We start from the raw sequence: 14,131 nt of genomic DNA, 5'->3' as shown, positions 1-14,131 counted from the left end.
GTTTCTGTCAGAATCTCTCCGGCATTGGTTCTCCACTCTGATAGATGCTGTTGGTTTCAGGTTCTTGTTTCTTTTCATTTATTATATATCTAATTATGTCTAGAACTAGGCATATGCATATTTAAGAGTAATATAAGTTGCTAATGTTGCATAATGTTCTCAGCCATCTTGTACAACTGTTGTGAATACCAAAGTCAGGAGAACATCCAGAGATCTCATTTGGAAAACAGAGCAAAACAATACAATGCATGCTCGCATTACTGAGATTGATTCTTTACTGCATGAGGATTCACTTCTTTATGCTGAGAGGAAAGATTTTACAAAAGAAAAGTAATTTATCATGTCTTTTACTTGAACAATGTCACAACTCAAATCCTTCCCTCTTGGGAGTTGTGTTCTCTTACATCTGTATCTGTACAACTCCCAAGACTTCAGGGCATCACTACGTAATGACCTGTTTTGAGGTCATAGGACAAGAGTCATGGAGTTTTTTTGTGATTTCTCACTGGTCATACTGTGTCAGTGTGTGTATGTGTTTTGAGGTCATAGGACAAGAGTCATGGAGTTTTTTTTGTGGTTTCTCACTGGTCATACTGTGTCAGTGTGTGTGTGTGTGTGTGTGTGTGTGTGTGTGTGTGACTGTGTGACATAACACAGGAACTGGAGAAGAGCTCCTCCCTCTGGGGACCTGAGGACATTACAGCTCACCTTAGTGTAATGAGATACTTCCGTGTTTACTGGATTTTATTTTTAAGACCATAAAACTTTTAACATCTTTTTTTGGTCTTTATTTTATTTCTCTCCTCTCTTTACCAGCCATCAATCTTTATTTCTTTCCTAAAATCCATCCTTTTTTAAGTTTTACTCGTTCCCAGAGAGTTTTATTTTTTCATGTTTCTATGACATAACCAATGATAGATGTCTTTTGTTGTCCCCTTCATTCTGGTCTTCTAGTCCTCTTTCACTGACCCATTTTTCAAAGCAGCATATGACTTGCTTGCAGTTTTCACAATTCTAAAGCTCACTTGGCAATGTACTCACTATTTATTTACCTGGATCTGTATCTTCCTCAAGGGCCTCCATTACAATTGATGAATTTGCTCCAAAACTCACAGCCTCTGAAAACCTCCAGTACAATGACATTCCCTTTGATAACTGATCTTATGAAAAACTTTAAGATTTCACTAAGGGCCCCCAGGGTCATTTTCATTATGTAAGAGTTAAAAGTCTACTCCTAAAGTATGAAAACCTAGCTTTATTGCTATTATCAGAGTCACAATTACCTCCATTACCCAATGTATCTGCTCACTTCAGCTTAGCCTTGGTGTGCCATGTGGCCTCTGAAGATAAAGAAAATCCACATAGAAACCTTCTATTCTCTTTATTCCCACCTCATGGAGACCTTTTGCAACAAGAAGCAAACAAGGCTCCTTGATTCCCAAATATCCAATTTAAGAAAATGGACAAAATATAGTCCTTGAGTTTTTTCTGCAAAACCGAATTTCTTGCTCTGGTTGGTTTAGCTCAGTGGTCAGAGCGTTGACCCGAGGACCAGAGGGTCATGGATTCAATTCCCAGTCAAGGGCATATAGCTGGGTTCCCCAGCCCCGTAGGGGTGTATAAAGGGAGGCAACCAATTTATGTGTCTCTTTCATGTGGATGCTTCTATCTCTTTCTCTCTTTCCCCCCTCCTCCCTCCCTTGCACTCTCTTTAGAAATTAATGGAAAAAATATCCTCTGGTTAGGATTTTCAAAAACAAACAAACAAACAAAGCAAAACAAAACAAAAAAAACCTGAATCTCTTTTCCAGCCCTCAGACAAAAACTTCTGGAAGGGAGTATGGCCTAATTACCACAGCTTGTCATGTTAGGGTGCCACTCCTCTCTGTCTTAGGCATTCTCAAGTGTTTAACCTGAAGTTGAACTTCTTGTCAGAACTCTCTGGCCCCTACATTCTTCTAGTCATAGAATTGTTTTACATAAATACATTTATTTTACATACAAGTAGTTAAAAGAATTGAATATAATTTTTGGTTTCAAACTTTTATATTTTATTCACTTTCTCATTATCTACTGAACTCCAAAATAAATAGCTATTCACCACTAATCCTTTAATACATCTACATTTAATATTCTAGGTTATTCAAACAGAATTAAAATGCATTAATTGATTAAAAGACTATAATAAATTAAACACATTAGGAAACAAAACTATAAAACTGAGCATACACATTAGACTAGAGCAAATATACATAAATACTTGCCAGACTTTTTACCAAAGTAATGATTATTTTTTGTATAAATGTAGAAGGTAATGAAATCATCCAAAGAAAATTTTAACATCCTAGTAATGTAATAGGCAATAAAGAAGAATATACTAACATTCCCTTTAGAGTTTTATATTTAAAAAAGAATATTTGAACTTTTGTGTGGTCATGAACTTACTTTACTATTTGATTATGCCAGAATCCTATATAATAAAAGCTTAATATGCAAATTATCCCCTCGGGCGGTTGTTCAACTGGGAGTTCGACCGCTTGCTATGATGTGCTCTGACCACCAGGTGGCGGCACAAAACGTGGTGGGTGTTGGCGACGCGCGCGCTGGCAGTGGGTAGTCCTAATATGCAAATTGTCCCCTTGGGCGGTTGTTCAACTGGGAGTTTGACCGCTTGCTATGATGTGCTCTGACCACCAGGTGGCAGCACAAAACGTGGTGGGTGTTGGCGACGCGCGCTGGCAGTGGGTAGCAGTGGAGGTGCTGTCAGCCCCGATGGGCCCCGAAGACAGTGGGACCACAGTGGGATGGTGGAGCAGGTGAATGGGTGGTGCCAGGCCAAGGCAGGTGTGAGCAGGGCCCTATAGTCCCGCTGATCACCCTGCAGAAGGTGACCAGTGGCAGCAGTGGGGGACGGGACTGCCACCCTGCTCCCAGGCACTGATGGAGCCGGGTGGGGGTCTCGGCCCTGATTGATCTCCCTGCAGGTGGGATGGTGGAACAGGTGAGGGGGCAGTGCCAGGCCAAGGCAGGGTACCTTGGGGCTGTGAGACTGGGGGGTGCGAGCTGGGGCCCGATCCCCGCAGGCCACCCAAGGGACCCCACCTGTGCACAAATTCATGCACCGGGCCTCTAGTCATTAAATAAGCTTGATGATTCTGAAACCTTCTTAAAATCTTCACAGAATAATTATGAAGTATAATTCACAATCTTTTTGTTGACAAAACACTATTTGCATGTGTATTATAGTATACTATAGCTTTAAACACAAGGTGGACAGAATAATCAATCAACTTCCTCATAGAGGTATGTGAGAATTTAAGGGAGTATGGAGCACATGTCATTTGAATACATAATTTCCCCCTTTACCCAAATCCCCAAATGCAGTTGAAAATCACTGATGGTGTTGCACTTCTGTTGGTGCCCTGCACAAGTTTTTTAGAAAGCAATGCTTGAAAATGCTATTAAGAACCTTAATATTCAAATAAAATTTGCCTGAGTTTGAACTTGATAGTAAGACATGTAATAGGGGTAGGATATAGTAACTCTCTTAGAAGTGCCAGGTATCATATTCCCTCATTGACAGTAAGTCCTATGGAGAAGACAGATATTCAATCAGAGCCACCTGGATAGCAAAGAGCATGCTTGCATGGCTTAAAATTAAACACATTTTACAGATTAAGCAAATACATTGATGGTCTGAACCCAATGGCTTTATCTTATCTTGAAAGCCCATCACCCATCTTTTGCTGACTCCCCCATTCTCATGTTCTAATTCATGACATTTCTCTGAGGACAATAATTAAACTACAAGGTAAAAAATGAATTAATTTAAGCCCAAGCCCAGGCCTTTATTTATGCCAGGTATTGAAGATTAAATTGATATAAATGAAGTTTAGAAAGTTTATCTGATAAAGAAGATGTAAAAGTAAACATTAGGGAATGATACTCATCTGTATCAGGGAATGGATGTGGACAGTGTTCTCTGTTGGGCCTAAATTATTCAATTGAAGGACAGGTAAACAGGAGACAAGGTAAAGTTTTCAGATTCTTGAGTACTATTTCCTGTATTATTGTTATGGACTGCCAATTACATGCATGTAATGTATTCTTTAAAAAGATCGTATCTCTTTTTGTACCCTCTTAACTTGCAGTGCAGATTTGACATTGAATTTTAGGCAGACAATACATTGCAGTGAATAAAATGCAAGTTTTAATGCAATGTAAACCTGGGTTTCAGAATTGCATCATCAAAAATTATTAGTTTTATACCCTTGGTAAGTAAATTTTTCTCTATTTTTTCATTTCATGACTTGTAAATTTAGGGTATTAATACCAGCATCACTGGATTATTTAGTATTAAATAAGACAATGAAAGTAAAGAGTCTTGCTCATAGTAAGGACTCAGTGAGGGATAGTTATTTTTGTTGTAATTATTTTTATAATTTCTACAGAGTTTTTCTACAGAGGAAAATTAAAGAAAACAAACAACAGAATGTCAATTTACTAGAAAATGTACTGAACCAGAATCAGAAGATAAACTGCTAGTTTTGACTCTACTAAGACGTTCCAGATTCATTCAATGACTCTGTAGAAATGAATTACACTGGACAATTTTTGTTTGTTTCCTCATTTGTAAAATTGGATGAAGATATTTGAAACCCTAACTCAGGTATTCATAGTGTAGTCAGATAATGTGTGAAGTTATGTTGAAAAGTATCAACATCCATCATATTTAGTTGCAAGTAGACAAATAATTAGAATTGATAAGAAACTGTTATATTATCAGTGTTGTTTTTTTAAAAATATATTTTATTGATTTTTTTACAGAGAGGAAGGGAGAGAGAGAGAGAGTCAGAAACATCGGTGAGAGAGAAACATCGATCAGCTGCCTCCTGCACACCCCTCACTGGGGATGTGCCTGCAACCCAGGCACATGCCCTTGACCGGAATCGAACCCAGGACCCCTCAGTCTGCAGGCCGACGCTCCATCCACTGAGCCAAACCGGTTTCGGCATCAGTGTTTTTAAATTATGAAATAGTGTGCACAATTGGAAGGACATAACGTTGCATATATAAAGTGGCAATAATAAAGTTGTTGAAGCTCCCATCAAGAAAAATAGAGCATTACTGTGGCAGCGTCCCGTGTGTCCTGTCTCCATCACACTCCCCTGGCTCCATAAGAGGTAGCATGATCTTGATATTTGTAATTATCATTATCTTGGGCAAATATGTATTACCATAAATAATATATTTTAAAATGAATAGACATAATATCACACAGGGGCATTCTTCTGTGACTTTAAATAACGTCTTTTGGGATGTAATTCACATAACATAAAATTATGTAAAGTCTACAATTCAAATATTTTAGTATATTCACAGAATTATGAAAACCAACACAACCTAATTTTAGAATATTTAATTAATCCCAGAAGAAACCCTATATCCATTAACAATCACTCTCTCTCTACCTCCTCAGAGGTCCTTGCCCTATGCAGCCACTATCTATATTCTATGTGACTTGCAATTTACTCATATGTTTCTGAAATTTATCCATGTTGATTCTAGTGATATTAATTTATTTTCATTGCTGATTCTTTCCTGCTTAGTCTATCAGCCACTGGGAAAGACTTGTAAAAATCTCCATCTATAATGGTTGATTTTTCTATTTCAAAGCCATGTCATTAAAGACATATATATTTAGAATGATTAGTTTCCTGGTGACATGAAACATGTTTTCATATAATAAACAAATCTTTTGAAGTACTTTTTGCCTTAAAGCCATTTTATTTCCTATTAATAGAGTTATATACCATCTTTTTCTGACTAGTGTTTGCATGTACATCTTTTTCTATACTTTGAACTTATCACTTAGGTATATTTCTTGCAAAGAACATATTGGTTAGTATTTATCATATTTTGAAAATTCTTATCTTTGATTTTCTAGCCTGGTCTATGTTGGCTTAAGCTGTCAATAGGCAACGTAATAAATAGGCTTGATTCTTTTGGATGGTTGATGTTCTCACCTTTGCTGAGAATATTTTTATATCTCAGCAAAGCAGGTGTCTAGTCAAGGAGAGCTAATAGTATTAGTTTAGTCAATTCATTTTCCAATTTAATCTCAAAATGGACGCCCTGAATATAAATGCTTCACAAACTAGAAGTGCCAAATTTTCTGGTGCTTTTTTATGAACCTTGGGACAGTACAAGGAAACAGATTGAAGCTGACTAAGCACCTTTCTAGAGGCTGACTGTGTGGGTGCTGGAGGCCAAGTGGATGCATTCATCATAAAAGACTTACATTTGACTATAAAGTTATTTTAAATTACTGTTTCCAGACTTCTGAGCAAAACTCAGTTTGAACAAAAAAAGGAATTTCAGAAAGTAAGCGGGAAGACACACTCTTGAATAGACTTAATTAAGAATCATTTCCCAAGGAATCTGAACCCAAATTGCTTCACTAAAGAGCAATTACTACCAGGTAAGAAAATAACCCAGTCAGACACATCAGGGTTGGAACATGGGCCATCTGTGAAGGCATTGCTGGCTTCTTTTCACATCTGTAACATGGGGACTACAATGATACTTGTCATTAGTTTCACATTTATAATTTTTTTAAAAAAATTACCCTTTATTATTTTATTATTAAAATCCATTAAGTATTAATTCTGCACTGAGCACATTACTAAATGGATGTCTTGAGTTATTGGATTTAATTTCACCCATTATTATCCCCATTAGTATTCAGGTGAAGAAACATTCAGGACTGGAACCCTCATCTGTCTAAATTCTTTTTAAAAAAATTTTACTTATTTATTAATTTTAGAAAGAGAGAGAAACATCAATTTATTGTTCTAACTATTGATGCACCCTCTGGTTCACTCCTGCATGTACCCTGGCCAGGGACCGAACCCACGACCTTGGCATATCGGGATGATGCTCTAACAAACTGAGCTACCTGTCAGGGCTAATTTCTTAAATGCTATGCACTGCAATTTCATAGCACTGTTTTATATCCTGGTTTTCTTCCTACTCCCATGAACTCTTTAATTATATCTCTTCAAATACTAGTAACTTTTCTTCTACATGCAAATCTAGACATTTCCTGAAATTCCTGCTCTTTATCCTCTTTCTTCTTAATCTGTGATATCCTATGATCTCATCTACATCTAGGTCTTCAGCATTCTCCTTTATTAATTCTCAAATTTACATCTCCACCTTGATGGCCCTCCTGTATACCAGATTCTTATTTTTCGACTACCTACTGAATAAAATCTCCTGATGTCCTCATACTTCAAACTTACTATGTCAGAACCTGAACTCTCAACTTTCCTTATAAAATTTCTTTTGGACAGCATGGATGGACTTGGAGATTATGCTAAGCGAAATAAGCCAGCCAAGGAATGATTTCACGTATTTGACTTTTCATAATGGAGACATTTGCAGCTGAGAGATTGAACTGTGGCTGAAAATTTACCTATTTGACTTGGTTCTGATTTTCCTCAGCACTTCTAAGGAGTGACTTCTTGCCCTTACATATTGCCGTTCTAAATTCAATGAGGAAGATATTTACAGTTCTATAAATATCACTTTGGCATTTTACATCTTGTAGGAAAGAGCTTTTAAATTACAGCTCATTGCATAGTTTGAGATTTTTAAATGCCAACTAGAGACATAGAAAATAGACCTTTACTGGAGAAAACACCAAGTTTCAAATTCAACATTGAGAAATGTGCAAAAGTTTTAGGGGCTGCTGTGAAGAGTGAATATGTTATTTGATGAGAGAACATAGGGCTTCAGCTTATTTATTGAGCCACAGGGGAAAAATGGGACAACATTTGAATAATAGAAAGAAGATAGTTCTGTACTCTACTTCCTTTATATTCTACTTACATGATCACTGGAACAGTGGGTAGAAATCAAAATAGACACTCCTGGGCAATTGCAAATTTCTACACATCTTCTTAGATTGTGGAGACTGGAGGAATACATTGCAGATGTGAAGATTTTAAAGGTGGATCATATTAATCTGTAAATAAATAAAATTCAGTAAACTTTTAATTGCCTTTATTAAGAGACTCATGAATGAAGCAGCATCCCATCCAGCAACAAGAAGGGTAAGCTAAAGGGTTGCACAAAATGAAAGGTTTTTCATACAAAGAAGGGTGGGAAGGGAGCTATTAGCAGGAAGAAAAGAAAAGATGATTTTTAGGCCAGGACATCTTTTGGGCAGGAAAGGGAACAATAAGGTTGTTTTTCTTTTTCAATTATAGTTTGCATTCAAGATGATTTTGTATTAGTTTCAGGTTATGCAGCATTGTAGTTAGACAATCATATGCTTTACAGGGTTTCCCTCGATATTTCTGGTAATCACTTCTCACCATGCGTGATTATTACCACATTATTGATGGAATTTCTTATGTTGTACTTTATAGCCTCATAACTGTTTTGTAACTACCAGTTTGTACTTCTTAATTCCTTCACCTTTTTCACCCAGTCCCCCCAATCCACCCCTCCTCTGGCATCCATTAGTGTGTTCTCTGTTATCTATGAATGAAACAGCAAGGGTTTTATATGCAGATTGCCTCACCTTCTCATGTGTTTGTGTGTATGTGTGGGGGTGTGGGGGTGGGAGGGGATTGAGAAGGCCCATGTGACAGATCACCTCGATGGTGTTGACAAGAAAATTCCAGACTGTTTGATTAAGATTATATCTAGTTATGGTTGAAACTGCAGTTAGGTCAGGTATGAAGTCCTGGCGTTGACACAAGTGATGCCATTTTGGGCTCATGGTTTTCTCTTTAACAGTCTTCTCATATCTAGAAAGAAAGTTCAAGAAAATATAAAGTTTTTGAAACAAACATTTAGACACGGAGCATGGCTTAGGGTTTTTATCAAATTATTATTGAAATATAATCAGTCTATTTGACAGATTAGTGATAAATAAGTTATATAAATAGCTTTTATCTATCACATGAAAATTATTTCTCTGATATTTTTGGAAATTAAATGTCAACAGATTTGGTAGCTTCAGACAGGCATGAGCTGCTGATGCTGGCATGGAAATGTTGATGATTAAAGTCTGATTGTAGTATAAGGTTTACTGTTCTTACCATTATTAAGGGAAGAAAATTAAATGATTGCATTTTAGTTACAATTGCTTCTCTGATTACTTTTTATTGTTTTCCAAAAACAGCATAATATATGCTAGAAAAACCCACAAAAAATACAAATAAAAAGGTATGTTTGTTTATCTGGCTGTTGCTGACACTTCATGTTTTCTCCAAATCTAGAAATGTTATCTTCAATATATATCTTGAATACAGTTTCTGTTTTTATTTTTGTGTATATTTTATTAAAGTTTTAAACTTTATTTATGTATTTAGGTATGAATTTATTTATTTTTGGTTTGAAGGGCTGGCTGATGTAAGCTCATATTATTAGTTGAGAGATCTGGGAGCTAGTGTGGGAAAGGAGCATAGTCTGGGTGTATAATTCCAGGAGGATATATGCTTAATCAATCTTTATCTGAAAGATCAAATGTCTCTGCTCTTTCTCCTGGCCTGGCCTTTCTTACAAATATGTGGCATGATGATATCTGACCTCCTGATTAATGATGCTTTCATGCTCATGTCAGGTGGAAGGAAGCCCACTGTCTCTTTAGTTAATACCCTGCTGTCCTTCCCCTGGGTGAAGCTGGCCAGCACACTATTGTGGACTTTCTTTGGGGAGAATGAACCAAGAAAAGTGCATCTAATTTGTATTAGGATCTCCTCTCAACTTCAGTCCCTTTATTTTCCAGTTTGAGGAATCCAAGCCTCCTTTACTTGCTTTCTTGCATTCTCAAGCAAAAGAGTCAGGACTCCTTTTGGACCAAATTGCACTTTATGTAGTAATTGTTTCTCATTATTATTATTTTTTTTGGGGGGGGGGCGGAATGGGTGATATTTTCAAATACTAATTCTTATATTTATATTATGTTATAATATGTTTATAATTATATTATAATTTTCTTTCAGATCTGGAATAGGTTGGAGGTGAGGTGAATTAGAAATTTGGGCTCAACTGGCCATTGTACATAGATTTTTGAAAAATCACTTTCTTTCTTGCCTTGCCAACATAATTTGATTCCATTATATAATCTATTTTATTATAGGCTTAACAACTGGAAAAATTTTCCAGTCAAAACTAAGTATCTGCAATTTCCTTCTCTAACTTTTTATTTGTCCTTTTCAAATAACTCTGTTAGATTAGCGAGAACTAATGTTGTCTGAATCCCAGTAGGTTGCACCTCTGGAAACAGCACTGCACCGATGCTTTCCTGCCATGGAGGTAAGGCTAATTAATTTGAGTGTGACCTGTTTCTTTTTCTGGAAACTTTCTGAGAGTTGGAATACACCTTGACAAGCCTCTGTTTCTCTGAAAGTTGGTATTTGTACAATAAAGGCCATAAACATTAATCATGGCTTATAAAATATATACTTATGCATTTCCAAAATGGTTGAAAATGCAGTTTTTATGCTTTCCTTATATCTAGTTCATCAACTAATGTAAAGCAACCAGTGTCTCTATCCATTTTCCTTTACTTCTTACTTGTCTGTGAAAAGATGACTTGAGATTGGAATATTCCAAGTAGATTCTTTTCAATAAAAGCCAAAACAAAGATTATAGAGTCTTTGCTATTTCGTTCTTATTCTTGAGCATACATTTGGTACCATAAAGACCAAATGGCCCCAATAATTCCAGCTGTAAATTTATTTAGAGAATTTATTTTCACAAACTGTATTTTACACGCTAAGTAGCAAGTAGGAGTGCCTAAATGTTCACACCCATGTTATTATTTGTAAAATTATCCTTAGATGGTCAGATCCACTCTTTTCATTTTTACCCTAACAAGTGCTTCACTTTCTTTTGGTATTCTCTTTTCTGAAATTGAGTAAACATGTCATGGATATCAATTACGTCAAGGTCTTTCTTCACTTGCTGCCAACTATTTCAAACATTGATTTTGCTTTTATGCTTCTAGTATATGTCTGGAAGCATTTGTCTTTATTGTCTGGCTTGGCATTTCTGCAGCTTCCTATATCTGCCAGTTGTTTGTGCCTTGCAGTGGATTATTTTGCTGTCCCATTTTTCTCAAATACATCATCAACTTGCAACAGTCAACCTTTGCAAGGCTAGTGTCAATCTGAGTATATTTGTTGTTCTGCATCCATCTTTTTACTCATTTCTATATAAAAATATAAAAATCATTTTTGGCCAACATTTTGTATTTTAGTGCCAACAGACTGGTTACATTTTTATTCATGCTTTCTCTTTTCTCCCAATGAGTTCTTCTATTTTTTTTTCTTCTCTTTCTTATAAGAACCTTTCTGTGGGTTAGTTCAAACTTCAGTGTGTTCTCAGCAGTTCCAGGTGATACTCACTATATTTCCCTGCCAATTCATTCTCCCAGTAAGTAAAGTCCGCTGATGACTTTGCCTTTTATTTCTCTAAGAATATGCAAAGTTTTATTGCACTAAAGGGATCTGTTTGCCTGCACGCATCACAGCCCAATAAAACAGGAGTTTGCAGCAAAGAAACTAAGTTTATTTTTGGGAAGTGAACCATGCCTGGAGACACAGGTGAGCTAATGCTAAAAGACCTGGCTCCGGATGGCTTCCGGGGGATGGGTTATATGGGGGGAGAATCATTAACCACAGTGACCAAGGGAGTTAGGATGCGATGGGGATCTGGTCTCTACTGATTGGTCGGCGCTCAGGCAGTGCATCTGGCCCTGATGTCAGCTATGGCGTCGCTTTGTCTGGTTTTCCTGCTTTTCTGGGCCCGGAGCTGAAATACAGCTGAAGTCTAGATATTATCTCTAGCTTGACTGAAACTCTGTCTCTGTGATCTCCAGGCCGGAGACTTTGTTCTTAAGATTATGTGATGCTGATAGAACCTCATTGCTCTGAGGGCTTAATGTTTAAAGGAGTGGTCCTGCCGGAAAGAAGGTGCATCTGCATCGAGTGCTGGATGAGGCCAGTTTGAATCAAAAGGGAAGACAGAAGAAAAGGTCATATTTAAAAAAGTTAAGTTTCTCTTGGTTCCACAAGCAATGAGAAGAAAATGTATTTATCTTCCTGCCACAAAGTGTGCAATATAAATATACACCTGTATACGCTATCTTTCCTCCTGCTATAATGCATCCAGCAGTCCTGTTCTTATTGAGACTATACTTATGTTTTAGATTCTATTCATTTTCTTCTACGCAAGGACCTTGGCTCCTGCAAATATGTCACCTCCTTTCTACATCATGGAATTTTTTTCTATTAATGTCTTATTCCCATTAGCATGCAAACATACTATAATATTTCCCATTTAAAGCAAAGGCACAGGATGATAGAGGGATGATTATTGTCATTTTTCAATCATTCAAATTTTACTTCAGTCAGACATGTTAAAATTAAACATAGTAATAAGCCTTATGCATTAACAATGTCAATTAATGTAATCTCTTGACACCAACTTTTTTCTATGCACTATATATGCAAATTCTCAGCACAAGCCCTATTCTCTTATAAGGTAGAAATCAGATGGACCCAGAACATGTTTATATTAATTCTTAGATTGCCATCAAAGAAAAATATATTTAAAATTCAGAGGAATCTTAGATTCTGAATCTGGGACTGGAGTTTAAGAATATTTTTGGTATAAAAACAGGGTCGGGAATTAATTCTGAAGCTGGGTCAGCAATAAATCTGCATTTACTTGCCTTGAGTGTCTTCTGAGTGGATTTTCCTCGTGGATATGGAGAAAGAGGACTGCTCATGGATTTGTATATTCATGGATTTGTATATTCCACTCCCTCTGAGCCAAACCTTCTTATATATTTTCATGATCAATGTTCAGTGGTACGGTGACCCCTTTATACATCTTTAGGTTATGATTGTCACTAACAAATATAATAACAAAATATTAAATTTGTTATTCATTCAAATAAAATCAGACTTTATGATCACTCAACTAAGTCCAGTGATTAATATTGTGTAACCGGTAAAGCAGAGAAATCAAAGCACTGGAGTCAGGAGAATGCATGTGTCCAGGCTTTGTGCTCTTTGCAGCATTGTTTTCCTTCTCTATAGATTGGCTGTGTTAGATTACATGATCCATATAGTCTCTTTTATTTATTTTATTTTAATTTTTTTGTTAATCCTCAATTGAGGATATTTTTGCTATTGCTTTCTCAGAGAGAGTGGAATGGATGGAGGAGAGAGAGAGAGAGAGAGAGAGAGAGAAACATTGATGTGAGAGAGACACATCAACTGGTTGCTTCCTGTACATGCCCTGGCCAGGGGCAGGGAGTGAACTCGAAACCCAGGTACATGCCCTTGCCCCAGAATCAAACCTGGGACCTTGGGTGTGAGTGCCAACATTCTAACCAGGGCCAGGGCTATAGCATCTCTTTTAGATGACTCATATGTTTTAATAACTCAAGGAATTTCTTTGGAGGTGCAACTAACCTTTAAAACTCAACTTTTTTTGAGCTCTTCCTAGTTACATGTCAAGGCACTATTTTAAGTGTTAATATGGATTACACGACTTAATCCTCACAACAACCCTTTGAATTTTGGTACAAATAATAGTACAGATAACGACAGGGATGCTTAAAATACCCAAAGGCTCTCAGTTGGTAGTGGGGAAGCTGAGATTTAAACCTAGACCATCTGACACAAAATCTGATGCTCTCTTAACTGTCTCACAAGACTACTTCTTTAAAAGAGTGAACAGATTGGTAGAGTGAGCTACAACATAAGCCGAATAAAATATTCTATAATGAAGATCTGTGGTGGAATTCAATTTTGAAAATTTTGAACCTGGTAATTTTTTCACTCTTTACCCTCCTATTCCTAAGAGAGGAGTATTACTTCATTGCTTCAGGAAAATAAAGAATAATAGAATACAAAGAACAATGAGGCAAAATTTTGACTTTTGCCCATCTAAACTCAGGACAAGGTAATTAGTCTTTTGAGCCGGACATTGTTTAATATGTAAGGGTTTGGGCTTTTGAATTTCAAATGGTTAGGTTCTTTGGAGTATTGAAATAAATTTCATGTGTTGTTGTTGTTTTTGTTTTTTTGGTCAGTACTCT

Source organism: Myotis brandtii, unplaced genomic scaffold, assembly GCF_000412655.1.
Source record: "Myotis brandtii unplaced genomic scaffold, ASM41265v1 scaffold645, whole genome shotgun sequence".
In the NCBI taxonomy this organism is placed as follows: domain Eukaryota; kingdom Metazoa; phylum Chordata; class Mammalia; order Chiroptera; family Vespertilionidae; genus Myotis; species Myotis brandtii.
The sequence above is the reverse complement of the archived record's forward strand: the minus strand, read 5'-3'. Positions refer to the sequence as shown.